Raw genomic sequence first — 16461 nt, 5'->3', positions numbered from 1 at the left:
TTAACTTGAAATAGCAAGTAAAGGTGCCCAGAGTGGAAGGAAAGTGCTTTCGTCCATGCTTTAGTCTCCCCAGACCTGGCCCTTCCTGCCGAAGACACCCCTGGGGAGGCCTCATAAATAAGTCCTCCTGTTTTTGCTGAACCCAGCTTGAGTGAATTCCTGTGATTCAAAATTCCGGAGCCCAATCAGTACAGCTCTACCTCCCTCCAGGCCCAAAAAATAAAAAAATAAAAACTACCCTGATGAGAAACCCCCACCCTACAGGCTCATTTGTCAGAAAGGCTGGAAGAGAGAAAGAGCTGAGCACAGGAGCGTTGGTCTCTCAGGATTCTGGGGGCAGAGGTGGGCTCTGTGACCTGGGGAGCCACCTCTAACTAAGTATTATGCAGTGGCTGGAGCTTGTGCTTGCTTTGATTGGAACCATTTCTAAAAACTTGATCCCAAGATGGAGCCCTCACTATAGGTGCTTAATCATAACCCACTGTGGTTCACATTTATTCAGCTTTTGAAATACACAAATTGCCTTATCACCCCCTCTGGGAAGCCTTGCTGGACTGTCCCACCAGGCCAAATCAATCTTTCTCTCCCCTGCATCTTGGACACCATTCTGCTGAGGCTGTCACGCTGTCTCAAGATAAGCAGGCTGGGTGCAGAGGGAAGAGCGAGATAAGGCTGGGTTCAAATCCCAGCCCTATCCACCATTCTCATTGGTAAAATGGGGGTGAAAATCTCTCCCTTGTAGGGTCATTTTAAGAATCTTATGATACTGTGTATTGGTGAGTTCAGCACAAAGCCAGGCACTTAGTCACATCTCAAAAGCAGCTTTACTACTGGCAGCACGGTCTGTTTAGATGCTCTTATCTTCCCTACTTCACGTGAGTGCTTTGAAAACAGACAAGAGCCGATTTACAGCTGTTGTCTCATATCAAACAGTGCCTGGTGTACAGTAAAAACCTGTTCAGTCACTGATACTGCATTTTGGATCCATGAGCTTCCTTAAGCATCCCAACAAGCCGTGAAATCGACAGGGTGACGTTCTGCCTGGGCCCTGAATGGGAGGAGTCCCCAGGTCTAGCTGAACCCGAGCTGAGGTCTACTCTCCAGCTGCTCAAGTTGTATTTCTGCTCAAGACTGAATTAATCTCAGTCTCACTGGACGTGAATTAAGCTGCAGGACCTCGTATTCTGCGTGGACAATACCCATTACTGATTGGGGTTTCTTAGCGGGGGACTGAGTCAAGCAGGAGATGGGGTGGGGATGAGGGGACATGGTAGCTTTCCCCAGAGGAAGCCTAGCCTTGGCCTGGCCCAACTGGCCAAGGACTGCTTTGCTGAGTTATGGGAGTTCAGTGCTCAAAGTTCCAGAGGAGTCTGGGCCCCCAAGATTCTCAGAATCATCCGCCCAATTATCCCCACCTGAGGTCTCAGCATCCCACTCTCTGCCCAGCAGGGTTCTTGACTTTGGCCGAGATCCGGCCAAGCTATGCCCTCCTTCTCCTTCACAACCCTGTGACCCTCCTGCCCCCAATTCCATGCCGAGCCTGATTTTCAGTACAGGATACCCTTTGGCTGCAGAAGGCGAGAGTCTCTTACAACAGCACCATGGGGATTTTGCTCTCCACTGCATGACCTGAGTTGACAGTGGATCAACCCAAGCCTGCTGTTTTCTTCCTTTAAGGCTTCCAGAGCAGTTAGCCACCAGCCAGCCTCACCATCCCTGTAAGGACCATTGCCCATGGATTGTTTAGATGCCAGTGCTTTCATCTGATCCCCTACCCCGCCATCACCTGTACCTCTTCCCAGCCCACCACAGGGACGGTCTTCATCACCGTAATACCAGGGTGGCCACCATCACACATCCCACGACAACAGCATCCTCATTGCACGTCACCAAGTGACCCAGCTCCAAAATGCCCCCCTGTAGTGGCGTTCTCAGGGCTGCAACTCTCTTAGCTTAAGATCCCCCCCAAAGTAGAATCCGATGCAAAGACTTGTGTATAGGGAGTTTATTTTGGAAGTCATTCTAGGGACCAGAAATGAGGGACGAATACCAATGGGAAAAAAGAGAAAGCAGAAGGGCCAAGATAACGGTGCATTATTAGGTCATGCCATGGGTGTCTGGGACTCAGCGCTGCCAGGACCTTCCAAGCAGTGCACAGAGGACCTTCCAAGCAGTGCACAGAGGGACCTTGTGGGCCAGATGACCGCCTGGCAGAAGCATTCACCCGGTGGCGCCTGTGCACCCCAGGTTGAGGCTGGCTCAGTGGAAGCAACTTCCCTCCACAAGTCCTCCCGCTGAGCCCGCTCCTACCAGCCTTGTGTTGGGGTGCTGCGGAAGCCCCTGGGCAGAAAATGAAAACCGCCTCATGCTGACAGGAGGCGAGGTGCTGGTGGTGCAAAGGGAGCTGAAGCCCGCCCGGAACTGCTTGCCACAGCATGGCTGGAAATAGAGTTGTAGCCGCGCACGTGGCAGGCGGCGTTCAGAAGGAATCTGGTGCATTCTCTCGTAGTTATGAAAACAGGCTCTGGAGCCAGGCTGTCTTGATTCCAATCCTTCTGCTGTGCTTCCTTTCCCTCCACTTACAGAAGGGGGAATACTAAGAAGAAAGTACTTTATAGGGTTGTTATGAAGTAAATGAGAAAATCCATGCAAGATGCTTATAATAGTGCCTGGCATATAATAAACACTCAAGAGCGGCTTCTAATGTCCCCATTTTACAGTTGAGGAAAATGAGATACATATTTTTTGAGGGATGAGGAGAACGGGGACAAAGAGAGGAAGGGAAGGATTTCGAGTAGACCCCGCTCAAACCTCCAGAGAAGCGGAGGCCCTGGCTCTCTCAGCGTTTCTATGTCCTCTTCCCCTATCACAGGAGAGGCCGAAGGAGGGGGAGCAAAGGCTTTCTTCCCCAAACAGGCATTCAAGCTTCCTCTGTTCCAGCTCCAGGGTCCATGGGTTCCTTGTGATGTCACAGCTGGTTGCTATGGAGACCAGGTTGCTGCCAATGTCAATCCGAGGCCCATTGGGAGCACAGTGATCAGCAGCCCAGGCGAGCCCAGGGAGACAAGAAAATGAGGCTGCCCGTGAGGTCTAATAAACACCTCTCGCCATACCCCAAACACACAGACACACAATAGAGCCCGCAGGTCCTGAGTGAGTCCCCTGGCCCACCCCACTCAGCTGAGATCTGACAACATATGTTTGGGGACAAACAGCCCCAGCAGCCAGGAGCAGGCCACATCATACGTAGTCAGCATCAGCCACGGTCCCCACCCACTCTCCCGGGGAAAAAGGTGCTGCTTGCAGGCAGCGTGGCATCTGAACATCCCCATGGCGATGCTGAGGTCATACCTCACTATGGTGATCTCACGCTGGGGCCACCAGACCCAGGCCAGGTTGAGAGTAGGCTGTCGGCCCATCGCTGGCTGTCATTGTCACCGGGGAAGAGGAGAAGCCGTGAAGAGTCGCTCTGGAAAAAACAAATCTGCTCGTAGGGCAATGGGTCTGGGTGAACCTATCCCGGCCCTCTTGGCTGCTGGGCCAGGGCCTGGTTTTTCACAGGGCACCATTGAGGCCACAGGAAGTGGCTTTCTGCCTCTGAAGATAGCATACAACTGCCCTAGAAAGCACTCTTGTCACCCCTGCTGTGACTCTCCCAATCGGTTGCTTTGAGAGCCTTTCCTTTTACTGTGTATGGGGAAAATCTTCTGGGGGGATTGGCAGAGGTGGGGGAAGCACCCTATGCCCTTCTCTAGATCGCAGGGGATCCTCCCTCTATGCCCCAGCGAGGCATTGCCCACCCCCTTCCCCAGGGCTGAGCCAGACTCCAGGCAGCCTCCAGCCACTCGTGCCGCCGGTTCATCCCTGCCTGCCTGCTGCTGTCCTCAGCCAAGCCCTTTTGCATTCCCCGGCTCCAGGCCCCACCGTACTACCTGCTTAGTTGGGACACTTTTGCAGGAGTGACTGTCACCTTTCTTTTGCTGGACTTTTTTGTTGTTGTTTTTTTTTTTTTTTTTTTTTTTTGAGACAGAGTCTTGCTCTGTCCCCCAGGCTGGAGTGCAGTGGCACAATCTCGGCTCACTGCAAGCTCCGTCTCCTGGGTTCAGGCCATTCTCCTGCCTCAGCCTCCCGAGTAGCTGGGACTATAGGCGCCCGCCACTGCACCCGGCTAATTTTTTTTTGTATTTTTTTAGTAGAGATGGGGTTTCACCGTGGTCTCGATCTCCTGACCTTGTGATCCGCCCGCCTCGGCCTCCCAAAGTGCTGGGATTACAGGCGTGAGCCACCGCGCCCAGCGACTTTTTTGTTTTTTGAGACAGAGTCTTGCTCTGTTGCCCAGGCTGGAGTGCAATTGCACAGTCTCAGCTCATTGCAAGCTCCGCCTCCCAGGTTCAAGCAATTCTCCTGCCTCAGCCTCCCGAGTAGCTAGGACTACAGGTGTGTGGCCACCATATCCGGCTAATTTTTTTGTTTGTTTTTTGTTTTTTTGAGACGGAGTTTCACTCTTGTCACCCAGGCTGGAGTGCAATGGCACAATCTCAGCTCCCTGCAATCTCCGTCTCCCAGGTTCAAGCGATTCTCCTGCCTCAGCCTCCCGAGTGGCTGGGATTACAGGTTAGGCTAATTTTGTATTTTTAGTAGAGATGGAGTTTCACCATGTGGGCCAGGCCAACTAGTCTCAAACTCCTGACCTCAAGTGATCTGCCCGCCTCGGCCTCCAAAAGTGCTGGGATTACAGGCGTCAGCCACCGCGTCCGGCCTGGACTTTCTTAAGAAACAGTTACTCCTAACCTACAGCTTGACCTCGTAGCTGGGCCCTTCATTCTGCCGACGGGCAGTGTGGGGAGAGAGGAACCGCAGAGGCGTCTGGGAGGCAAACCTCATTGCCACCCCTTTCTAGAGACGTGGCCTTGGGCAAGTCACATCCCCTCTCTGAGACTCTTGTTTTCTCAGGGTCATTGTGAGGATTAGATGACCACATAAGTGTTCACCCCTTTCTTCCCAATGCTGCATCTGAACCCCCAGATGCCACCTCCCACATCAGAGGCCCTGCATCCGTGCTCTGCATTTCCGGCTGCCCACACATCTGTTGCTCTGCCCAGGCCCCTCAAGGCTGATGGTGTTCTTACACCTTGCTTTTGCTGACTCAGTGGATGTGTCTAGCTACCACCAGTGCCGACCCCATTCTGTAGGTACCTTCTAGAAAGGAGAACCACCAAGAGCCTATGCCCTGCTCTGTGTTAGGATCTGTGACAGACATTTCACACCCATTATTCTGATGAACTCTCACCCCAAGCCCAGCACAGAGCGATCACTAGTCCCATTTTAGGGATGAAAAAATTGAGACAGAAGTAAAATAACCTTCCGGGTGCGGTGGCTCACACCTGTAATCCAAGCACTTTGGGAGGCCAAGGTTGGTGGATCACGAGGTCAGGAGTTCAAGACCAGCCTGCCCAACATGGTGAAACCCTGTCTCTACTAAAAATACAAAAATTAGCTGGGCAAGGTGGCGGGTGCCTGTAATCCAAGCTACTCAGGAGGCTGAGGCAGGAGAATTGCTTGAACGGGGACCCGGGGGTCGGAGGTTGCAGTGAGCCAAGATCGCGCCACTGCACTCCATCCTGGGCTACAGACGGAGACTCAGTCTGGAAAAAAAAAAAAAAAAAAAAAAAAAAAAAAAAACAAGTAAAATGACCTGCCGAGGTCACATGACAACTATAGCTACCATTGACCAAGCATTTTCTCTTTGTTGAGCTTTATGCTAAAATCCTTCACACTTATCATTTCACTATAGAGTAGAAAGTTAAGCACCTGAACTCTGGAGCCAGACTGCCTGGGTTTGAATCCTGCCTCTGCCTCTTACTAGCTGTGTGACCTTGAGCAAGTTATTTAATCTCTCTGTGCCTTGGAGTCCTTATCTGTAAAATAACATAGCAACAGTGGCTCCCTTATAAGATTGTCATGAGGATGAAATTAGGGATAAAATGCTTAAAGTCATGTCTGGCACAAAGTAAATGCTATATAGTCTTGTCTTTTCCCCTTCCTTCCTTCCTTCCTTCCTTCCTTCCTTCCTTCCTTCCTTCCTTCCTTTCTTTCTTTCTTTCTTTCTTTCAAAAGGTGAAGAAAGCCTCACAACAGCTCTTAGGGTACAGTACTACTGTTAGTTGCATCTTAGGGAGTAAACAGGCACAGAGAGATGAGTTCACATACTTGAGGTTACACAGCTCATACATGGCAGGGCTGGGATTAGAGCCCAGGGTTCATTGTATCAGGAGCTGTGCTGGTCCCATCTTGCCATCCACCCTGAAGGAGAGCACAGCAGGGGTCCTGCCAGAGGGTAAGGTCCATGGCAACTAAGAACCAGAAGAGAGTGCTGCCCCACCCACAGAGCCTGGCTGGGGCTGGGTAGGGGCAGGAGGACTCAGTGGCTGGTGGAGGAGGGAGAGAAAGGAATAGCCGGCTGAGGCTCGCCAGGATCCTAGCATCCAAAATTCCTGCTCTAGTTGAGAAGGAAGCATGGCCGGGCTGAGCTGCTGCAGAGCTAGGCTTTGGGTCACCACCAAAGCCCCATGCTTCTTGCCTAGATTGAGCTTGAGCCCTTGTAAATCCTTGCATTTATCAGTAGTACATTCCATAAATGGGGTTATTTCCAACTCTGTGACCTTAGGTAAGCAGCTTGGCCTTACTGGACCATGTGTCATGAGGTTGTTATGGGGCAAGAGTGAGTTAGCGGATGGGAATATAAAGTTCCTGTCACAGTCCAGCACAGGGCAGGAGGTGGAGGTTCCTTTTCCCATGCCCAGGCACCGCGGTTGACCCTTGGTCAGTAGAGCGCCCCCAGATGAATGCCCAGGTGGACACTTGTGTCTTTGTGGTTGTCTTAGGGTAGAGACTCAGAGGCCTACAGATGTCTTTGCCACTTTCACAGGATCTCTGGGAACTGGAAACTGAACTTTAAGAAATAACTATAGTGCAAAGGTGAGTACAAATATAATCAGGTTTTCATCATGTTCTTCCTGCAAAACTCTCTTGGAAATGACAGCCAACCTCCATTCTATTGCAGGGAACTATGGGAAAAGGGTTCAACCCAAAGCAGAAGGGACTGTGATGATCACAGTGACCTCCTGAGGCCAGCATGGTGGTAGCAGCCAGAGACAGCAGCTGAGTGAGACCCCAAGGGAGGGATGAGCCAGGCAGTGTGTGGTTGGAGTTCTCCCAACACATCTCGTTTTCCTCACCTCCCGATCACACACATGCACACACACACACATGTGCGCACACCCACCCTTACACATTCCTGCCCGAAGGTTTCTGCAGGACTCCTTCCTGGCGCCCTGTCCTTTGCCGCCAGCGTCACACCATACTGCAAGGCTTTGCAAACTTTCCCTCCAAAGTGAAGGAGACCCTCTGGCCGTCTGAGGCTTGGCCTGAAGCAACGGCCTCAGAGTGCAATCTCAGGCGTGCAGGAAGTGCGCCACGTGCCACATACATTATCTCACTTAATCTCATTAGCAGGAAATGTCTTTAAAGTCTTATGTTGGCGCTTAAAAATTCATGAGCAGTTTAGCCCTTTAAAAAGCCAGGTTTTTAAAAATTTGCAATGAGATTGAGAAAATTATGGTCATCGGAATTCCCTTCAGAGACAACACTTAGCTGAGTCCCTTGGTTGCAGGGAGGAGGCTGATGGTGGAGGAGGGGGCCGTGGGGATGGCAGAGAGTGGGGGGCATGCCAAGGGGACAGTCAAGTGAGAAAAGGTGATACTAAATCGCTCTATATTATATGGAGTGAGGAGGAAAGAGGGTATGTTTGGGAGTGGGGAGACTGTGATTGGGTATGTGAGAGAATGTGTGTGTGAGAGTGTTGTGAGAGTGTGTATGTGTATGTGAAAGTATGTGAGAGTGTGTGTGTGTGTGAGTGTGAGTGTGTGTGAGAGTTTGTGTGTGAGAGAATGTTGTGAGAGAGACTGTGTGTGTGTGTGAGAGTGTGTGTGTGAGAGTATGTGAGAGTGTGTGAGTGTGTGAGAGTGTGTGTGAGAGTTTGTGTGAGAATGTTGTGAGAGAGACTGTGTGAGAGTGTGTGTGTGAGAGTATGTGGTGTGTGAGTGTGTGAGACAGAGTGTGCGTGTTTGAGAGTGTGTGTGTGTATGTGAGAGTGTGAGTGTGAGTGTGTGTGTATATGTGAGAGAATGTGTGTGAGAGAGTGTATATGAGAGAGAATGTGTGTGAGTGTGTGAGTGTGTGTATGTTAGAGAGAATGTATGTGTGTGAGTGTGTGAGAATGTGTGTGTGAGAGCGTGTGTGTGAGTGTGTGAGAGAGTGTGTGTGAGACAGTGTGTGAGAGAGTGTATGAGAGAATGTGAGTGTGTGTGTGAGAGAATGTGTGTATGTGAGAGAATGTGTGTGTGAGAGACAGTGTGTATATGTGAGAGAATATGTTTGTGTGAGAGAGACTGTGTGTGTGAACAGAAGGTGTGTGTGAGAGAATGTGTGTATGTGAGAGAGAATGTATGTGTGTGAGTGTGTGTATGTGAGAGTGTGTGTATGTTAGAATGTGTGTGTGAGAGTGTGTGAGAATGTGTGTGTGAGAATGTGTGAGTGTGTGAGAGAATATGTGAGAGAGAATGTATGTTAGAATGTGTGTGAAAGTGTGTTTGAGTGTGTGTGAGACAGTATGTGTGTGAAAGAGTGTGTGAGAGTGTGTGTATGTGAGCGGGTGTGGGTGTGAGTGTGTGAGTGTGTGAGACACAGTGTGTGAGAGTGTGTGTGTGTGAGAGTGTGTGTGTGAATGTATGTGAGAGAGAATGTGTGCGTGAGACAGTGTGTAAATGAAAGAGAATATGTGTGTGACTGTGTGAGAGAGGAGTATGTGTGTGTGAGTGTGTGTGAGAGAGAATGTGTGTATGTGAGAGAGAATATGTGTGTGTCAGTGTGGGTATGTGAGAGTGTATGTTAGAATGTGTGTGTGAGAGAGAGAGTGTGTGAGTGTGTGAGAGTGTGTGAGAGAATGTGTGTGTGAGAGTGTGTGAGAGAATGTGTGTGTGTGAGTGTGTGTGAGTGTGTGAGAGAATGTGTGAGAGACTGTGTGAGGGTGTGTGTGTGAGAGAGTGAGAGTGTATGTGAGAGAATGTGTGGGAGAGAATGTGTGTGTGAGGGTGTGTGTGTGAGAGAGAATGTGAGAGAGAGTGTATATGTGAGAGAATGTGTGTGTGTATGTGAGAGAGTGTGTATGTTAGAATGTGTGTGTGTGTGACAGAATGTGTGTATGAGAGAGTGTGAGAGACAGTGTGTGTGTGAGAGAGAGCGTGAGTGTATGTGAGAGGGAGAGAACGTGTGTGTGAGAGAGTGCATGTCTGTGAGAGTGTGTGTGAGTGTGTGTGTGTGTGAGACAGTGTGTGTGAGAATGTGTGTAGGTGAGAGAGAATGTGTGTGTGAGTGTGTGTATGTGAGAGTATGTTAGAATGTGCGTGTGAGAATGTGTATGTGTGTGAGACAGAATGTGTGTGACAGTGTGTGTATGAGTGTGAGAAAGAGTGTGTGTATGTGAGAGAGAATGTGTGAGAGAGTGTGTATATGAGAATGTGTGTGAGAGTATGTGAGTGAGAGAGAATGTGTGTGTGAGTGTGTGTATGTGAGAGAGAGAATGTATGTGAGAGTGTGTGAGAGTGTGTGAGAGTGTGTGAGTGTGTGAGAGAGTGTGTGTGAGTGTGTGTATGTGAGAGAGAGAATGTATGTGAGAGTGTGTGAGAGTGTGTGAGTGTGTGAGAGAGTGTGTGAGACAGTGTGTATGTGAGAGAGAGAATGTATGTGAGAGTGTGTGAGAGTGTGTGAGAGAGAGTATGTGAGAGTGTGTGTGAGTGTGTGTATGTGAGAGAGAGAATGTATGTGAGTGTGAGAGTGTGTGAGTGTGTGAGAGAGTGTGTGAGAGAGTGTGTATGTGAGAGAGAGAATGTATGTGAGAGTGTGAGAGAGAGTGTGTGTGTGTGAGAGAGAAAGTGTGTGAGTGCATGTGTGTGTGTAGGGTGGGCAAGATCGAGCAGAGAGATTGAAGCAAGTGAGGCTGGGAGCTGCTTCAAGGAGGAGGAGAGGGAAAGAAAGAGAAAGGCTTGCCTGTCAGAGGAGCTAGAGAAGCAAATGTCAGCTAGAGTTCATGCAGGGGAAGGGAGATGGGCTGTGTGGTGTGCTCCTCTTGGCAGAGGCCTTGAAAGTCTTCAGCAGGACTCGGCCTGTGTCCCCTGGACTTTGGTATCCTTGGCAGTGCCTTGGACCTTACTGGGTACTGGAACCTATTGGTCTCTCTTTCCCACTAGACTGTGATTGTCTCGGGGTAGGCAACGTGTGGCTTCCTCCCCGAGCCCCAGGCCTAGCCCAGTGCCAGGACTCGTCAATATTGTTTGAACTGGCTGAGCTCCAAGCAGGTGGGTTTGGAGGTTTTCACTCTTTGTTTGTTTTCTAGGTTGGTCTTATTTAACAAGGCAGACAGCCTGGGGTCAGACTCAAATTCTTGCCTGCCCAGTTTCAGCACTGCCTGGAGAATGAGATGGGCCTGACTCCCTCAGGCTGGAGCCCAGATGAGTTCCTGGGTGCAATGGAGGAGGCAGTTGGAGCAGTGGGGACTGCCCAGTGGGAGGGAGGCAGAGCCAGTCTTACTGTTGAGAGGGCAGAGGGCAGAAGGGACTCCTCTTGGCAGTTGGTCCAGCTCTGGGCTACCTTGTCCATCCTGAGCCCTAGGAAAGAAAACAAAAGGAGCCTTGCAGTGCAGACCTGTGTGGTCCAGAAAAAGAAACGTACAACCTCCCATGGCTGCTGCTTTCAGTCTGAGAGGCGTCAGGCTGAGATACTCGGGCTGCTTTTCCCCTCTGGGTGAGGATGCACCAACACGAACACACAGAGCGGCTGCTTCTACACAAAGGGACCCCCGGTGAGCAGGAGAGGCATTTGTGGGAAGTCATGGGGAACTGGTTGTCCACCTGGAAGGGGCTGCTGAGTCGACTCTTCTTTGGGGAGAGGAGACAGGCAGCACCCCTGTGGGGTGCCAGGGGCTGGCCATCGCTCAACAATGGCGGGGCCAGTGCCTTAAGGAGCTCTGGGAAGGAGAACACACCTGTGCAGCATCAGCCCAGCTCTGGTGTGAGTCACCACCAAGTAGCTGATGGCAGCTGCAGAGCAAGTGCAGGTACAGGATGGGCCCTGGTTGGGAGAGAAGAGTGGAAGAGGCATGTTTGGGGTGAGAGCTGGAGGCATGAAAAGGTGGAGGGACGTGGAGGGCACGTGCTTCTCACAACATCAACTCCAGCCAGCGAGCCTGAGCACAGGGCCCTGGGAGTTTGGGAATGGAAACCACAGGGCTGTGTGGGAAGGTGGAGGTGACCTTCCTCATTACAGGGGCCAGGAAATGCTGACGAATAAACAGCCATTGTTTACTGAGCCCTTGCTGCATGCTGGGCGCATAGCCAGGCCTTCACACACGACAACAATGGCATTTACTGTGTGCTGGGCACGTTCTGAGCACGTCACTGCCTTCACTCACGTGACTCTCACAAACCAGAGGGTGGAACAGACCACGGAGAGGGTAAGTGGCTAGTCCGAGGTCACCCAGGATCAGGACTCTGAACCCCCGACCCCCGCCAGCTACAGCTTCTCCAGATATGACTGCGCAGTAGATATTCTCCCCACTTTACGGACAAAGAAACTGAGGCTTGGAGGGATTAACTGAGCAGGGAAGGAGCACTCTCATTGTGCCAGGCTCTGTGCTAATCACATTCCCATCTGTTATTCCCTCCATTCTGGCCACAGCTGTGTGAGGTGGAGATTATGATCTCCAGGTGACAGAGGAGAAAACAGGGGGCTGGGAAAGGAGGGATAAGTCATTTGCCAGGATTTGATTGAAGAATCAGCACGAAGCCTGCAGAGTTTTCAGCGATTCTCGTGCCCTCAAGGAGCCACAGCTACAGCACCCACATTTCAGGTCTCAGTAGTCCCCCCGGGTCTGGGGGTGAGATGGGCGGGGTCCCGAAAAGACCCTTCTCGTCCAGAGCCCAGCTCACTGCACCCAGCCACTTCCTGCTGCAGGAAATGCAGACCAGGACGATTCCCGTTCCCCAGGGCTGCAGGAGGAGTCAGGGGAAGGGGCTGTCTGGAAGGCTGCAAAATTCAAGTGAAGGAAGGAAAAGCATCCTCTCCAGCGTCTGGGTTCCGATTCTGGCTTAACCTGTGCAGCCTGTGAGCTGATCAGAGCCTCAGTTTCCTGTCAGATAAGAATCATCACCCTCCCCGCCTCGGGGCGGAACTGTGAGCACCAGATAGAAAGGACCCCCGGTACAGTGCTGCTCTGGCTGGACCCCAGGAATAAAGTCTGAGATGAGGATTCCTGTACAAGGGATGCATCAAGGGTGTGCTCCCAGGGGAGCTGGTGAGGCCGAGGGAGGCACCCAGCCAGGATACATGCAGGAGGGTGGGGAGGGGTGCCCGCAGTGTAGATCATGGCTCTGTGTTGGTCAGACTCAAAGCAAGGCCCTCTGCCACTGGCCGAGCGTCACCCTGGCTTCCAGTTCTCTGCACTCAGGGTCAAAGCGGTTCCAGTGGCCTGATGGCCATCAGATACTAAAGCACACAGAAACCAGGGGTGGGACGGGGCCCTCAGAGTTGGTAAGCAGCATCCAGCAGGATTTGGGTGCAGCACAGACACTGTCGCCTGTGCCTGACACACAACAGGTGCTTATTAAACAGGGTCAGTAACTGCTGGAACCCACAGAGCTGGGACAAGGACCCTTGGGCCTGGGACAAATCGTGTGGCCACCCAGCCTTGGCAGGTGTATCAGTTTTCTGTTGCTGCTGAAACAAATGACCACTCCCTCAGTGGATTAAGCCCTTATTCATGGATTGTATTCTCTTACAGTTCTGGAGGTCAGAAGTCGAAAATCAGGATGGCAGCAGGGCTGAGCTCCTTCTGAAGGCCTCGGGAAAATCTGTTTCCTTGCCTTTTTCAGCTTCTAGGAGCCGCCTGCATTCCTTGGCTTGGGGCCCCTTCCTCACATCCCTCCAGCCTTCACTTGCAGTGTTACCTCTCCTGCTGGAGCGTCTGGCCTTCCGCTTGTGGTAACACTGGGCCTGTTCTGACAGCACAGGATACCCTCCCCATCTCAAGACCCTTAGCTGAGTCGTAGCTGCAAAGGACCATTCTACCATGTTAGGTAACATATTCACAGGTTCCGGGGATGAGGATGTGGATGTCTTTGTGGGCCACTATGCAGTCAACCATAACAGGGGAAGAACAGGGACCTCAGCCTCCCCCAAGATGGATACACAGCCCTGCCTTTGTCTCAAGGGGACATCTCTACTCCAGAGCTCCTTGTGGGATGGGGCTGAGACTAGACTTCAGCTGGACCCACATCTTTGCCTGGCTTCTTCCCTTACTTTCTCGTTTCTTTTACCCCTGTAGGTTTCACCCCAGAGCACCCCCTGCAACCAGTAAATTACTTGCTTAAGACTCCTTGCTTCTGGAGAACCTGTCCTATGTCACTTCGTAACATTATCCTCATTTCATAGATGGGGAAGCCGAGGTGCAGAGAGAATGACTGTATCTTGCCCAAGGTTACACAGAGTCAATGGCAGAGCTGAGACTGAACCCTAGTCTCTCAATTCTCAGTTCTGGGCTCCCCATTCCTCCTGTTTGTCTAAGGGCCAGCGAGGGGGTCTGGGGAAGATCAGAGAGCCAGTCCCCACATAGCTCGCCCTTCTCAGGGTTGTCATGGTGCTGCTTAGCTGGCTACCTGCCGGCCAGAGCCTTTTCTTCCTACCTCTTCTAAGTCCTTTGTTAAGGAAGTGCACTTTGAAGAGCCTCTGGCTGTTTTGCTTTGAATTTCCACAGCAGCTCTTTTGCCCCAAATCCTGGCAGCTTGGCTTGAGAATAGACTGTCCATCCAGTGCCCTGGGATGGCGTGAGAGGGGACTGCTAGTCCTGGAGCAGGAGGCCGAGACAGAGGCATACCACCCCATCCCCTGAACCCCCTTCAGAAGACCCAGGCCACGACACAGCAATGGTCCGAACTAAGACAACTCAAGTCTTATGCTGCTGATTTTCAGTCTCTCCCCACTCCATCCCTTCCTTTCTCTGTTCTAGGTCCCAGTTGCATCTGTGGACCATGGGCTCTCTGCCTTCTGGCCTCTGATGGCTCTAGTCAATGGAAGGGCCCAGCAGAAGGAGAGACCAGCGTCTGTTCCTCCCCGATCCTTGCCCTTTCAAGCCTACGGATGGTCAGTTTCCCAGTGAGGCTAAACCCCCACTGCCTCTCCATTTCTTCTCGTGTGTGATAGGCAGTCATGGCCCTCAAGTTGTCCATGTCCTAATCCCTGGTATCTGTGAATCTGCCACCTTATATAGCAAAGGAGACTTTGCAGATGTGATTAAATTGGCCAGGTGCAATGGCACACACCTGTAATCCCAGAACTTTGGCAGGCCGAGGCAGGCGGATCACTTGAGGTCAGGAGTTTGAGACCAGCCTGCCCAACATGACAAAACCTCATCTCTACTAAAAAATACAAAAATTAACTGGGCGTGGTGGTGGGCGCCTATAATCCCAGCTACTCGGGAGGCTGAGGAGAATCGTTTGAACCTGGGAGGCGGAGGTTGCAGTGAGCTGAGATCATGTCACTGCACTCCAGCCTGGGTGACAGAGCAAGACTCCATCTAAAAAAAAAAAAAAAAAAAAAAGATTTAAAAAGATGTGATTGACCGATCTTTAGATAGAGAAATTATACTGAATTATCTAAGGTGGGGCTGATGATGTAATTAGGGTCTTCATAAGAGGGCGGCAGGAGGGTCAAGGTGATCTGACGATGGAAGCAGAGGTGGCAGTGATGTGACCAGGAACCAAGGCAAGTCAGGAGAGGCAGGCGATGGATTCTCCCCTGGGGCCTCCAGAAGGAACCAGCCCTGCTGACACCTTGATGTTAGCATTCTGGACTTGTGACTTCCAGAACCGTAAGGAAATAAGTTTGTGTTGTTTTAAGCTATTAAATGTGTGGTGATTTTTTTATAGCAGGATTAGGATATTAATACGCTGCACTTCTGTAAATACCCTCTTAATTAAATTATCTTCAGTTAAAGCCTCAAGTGTGTTTTCTGTTTCCTGTCAGGACCTGAGTCATACAACTACTGATATGTGTCAGCAACGGTGTCGATTATTTTATTTATCTCTTATCACCCATGTTGCTGGTGGGGAATGTGGGACTTAGGTCACACAGTCCATAGTAAGAGGTGGCATCCAACGCTCTGGCTCCAGGACCTGAGTCACAACCTGGCAGGCTGCTGCTTGCCACTGTTAAAGGAGGAGCCTGTAGCAAGGGAAGGAGCCCTCATGAAAGTGAGAACTGCCCCCACCTCCACCCCGAAGGACACAGGCCCAGGCTCAAGTTGGGTGGGGCGAGTGCAGCCCAGCTGTTCAGGGGCATGAACACTTCACTTCTTGCTTCTGAGGACTCAAAAACACACCCAGGTGCTTTTCGAGGTTTAGCTGAGCCCAAGGAACTGCATTTGAATTGATAACTCTCAACCCTCAGTTTCCTCTTCCACAAAATGGGAATTTAAATGCCCATCTTGTAGGGCGGCATTGTGAAAATTAAAGTACACATAAGGAATGATGACCACATGGTAATTACCCAATAAACGGTGATCACTCTTATTTAAACATCTATCATAGATGCTAAAACTCTAGCACAGTTCTAGGTACTGGGGATAAATCAGAGAATAAAACAGACAAAACTCCAACTCTCTTGAGATGTTCATTTTGGTGACCTGAAACAGACAATAAACAAATAACTACATTTTTGTTTTTTGAGACTATGTTGCCCAGCTGGAGTGTAGTGGCCTGATCACAGCTCACTGTAGCCTCAATCTCCCAGGCTCAAGTGATTCTCCTTCCTTGGCCTCCAAAGTCGCTGGGACTACAGGCATGTGCCACCACGTCTAGCTAATTTTTGAAAAGTTATTTATATTGACAAGGTTTCACTATGTTGCTCAGGCTAGTCTGGAACTTGTGGGCTCAAGTGATCCTCACACCTCAGCCTCCCAAAGTGCTGGGATTAAAGGCATAAGCCACCATGTCTGGCCAACTAAATTATTGAGTGGGTCAGAGGATGGTAAGAGGCAGAGGGTAGGGCACTGGAGGAGGGGGATGCTGTGATTTTACATAGATTGGTCAGGGGCAACTTCGCAGAGAAGAAGATGGTTTTTGAGCATCTCCTTGTTGCTTCATCTATTGACATGTTGATGTCCTTGTATTTGCTTCAGTATAATTGGTGCTAATGGGTGGCTGTCTCTTGAACCCTGGGTGAGGTAAGGATGAAGGCTCAGTGTGCCTCGTGCATGTGTGAGGAGGGGTGTGCTTCCCGGCTTTCCCTTCCCCCACCAGCCATTTACTGACTCTGAGCCTTTGTCCAGGCTTTGCCGTCCACCTGACATGC

General features: G+C 50.9%; 2 long non-coding RNA genes across 2 annotated transcripts; one reads left to right on the top strand and one right to left on the bottom strand.

Annotated features, from left to right (window-relative positions):
• Positions 1–1996: 1996 nt before the first annotated feature.
• On the bottom strand, positions 1997–4918 carry LOC126935775 (uncharacterized). Its single transcript, XR_007719295.1, has 3 exons — positions 4692–4918; positions 3352–3469; positions 1997–2998 (listed from the first exon to the last, which is right to left on the bottom strand). It is a non-coding gene; the product is annotated as an uncharacterized LOC126935775 (long non-coding RNA).
• On the top strand, positions 3050–7598 carry LOC126935776 (uncharacterized). The gene is made up of 4 exons (XR_007719296.1): positions 3050–3646; positions 4340–4437; positions 6885–6978; positions 7064–7598. It is a non-coding gene; the product is annotated as an uncharacterized LOC126935776 (long non-coding RNA).
• The last annotated feature ends 8863 nt before the right edge of the window (positions 7599–16461 follow it).

Source organism: Macaca thibetana, chromosome 14 (genome assembly GCF_024542745.1).
Source record: "Macaca thibetana thibetana isolate TM-01 chromosome 14, ASM2454274v1, whole genome shotgun sequence".
NCBI lineage: Eukaryota > Metazoa > Chordata > Mammalia > Primates > Cercopithecidae > Macaca > Macaca thibetana.
This window is presented reverse-complemented; position numbering and strand designations above follow the sequence as displayed.